Here is a 221-nt window from a genome sequence, read left to right on the forward strand (position 1 = left end):
CATCAGAGTGAACAGGCAACCTACAGAATGGGAGAAAATTTTTGCAATCTACTCATATCCAGAACCTATAAAGAACTCAAACAAATTTATAGGAAAAAAACAAACAACCCCATCAAAAAGTGGGCAAAGGATATGGACAGACAGTTCTCAAAAGACATTTATGCAGTCAACAAACATATGAAAAAATAACACATCATCAATGGTCATGAGAGACATGCAAA

This window comes from Rhinopithecus bieti, unplaced genomic scaffold (assembly GCF_001698545.2).
Source record: "Rhinopithecus bieti isolate Rb0 unplaced genomic scaffold, ASM169854v2 scaffold_2572, whole genome shotgun sequence".
In the NCBI taxonomy this organism is placed as follows: Eukaryota; Metazoa; Chordata; class Mammalia; order Primates; family Cercopithecidae; genus Rhinopithecus; species Rhinopithecus bieti.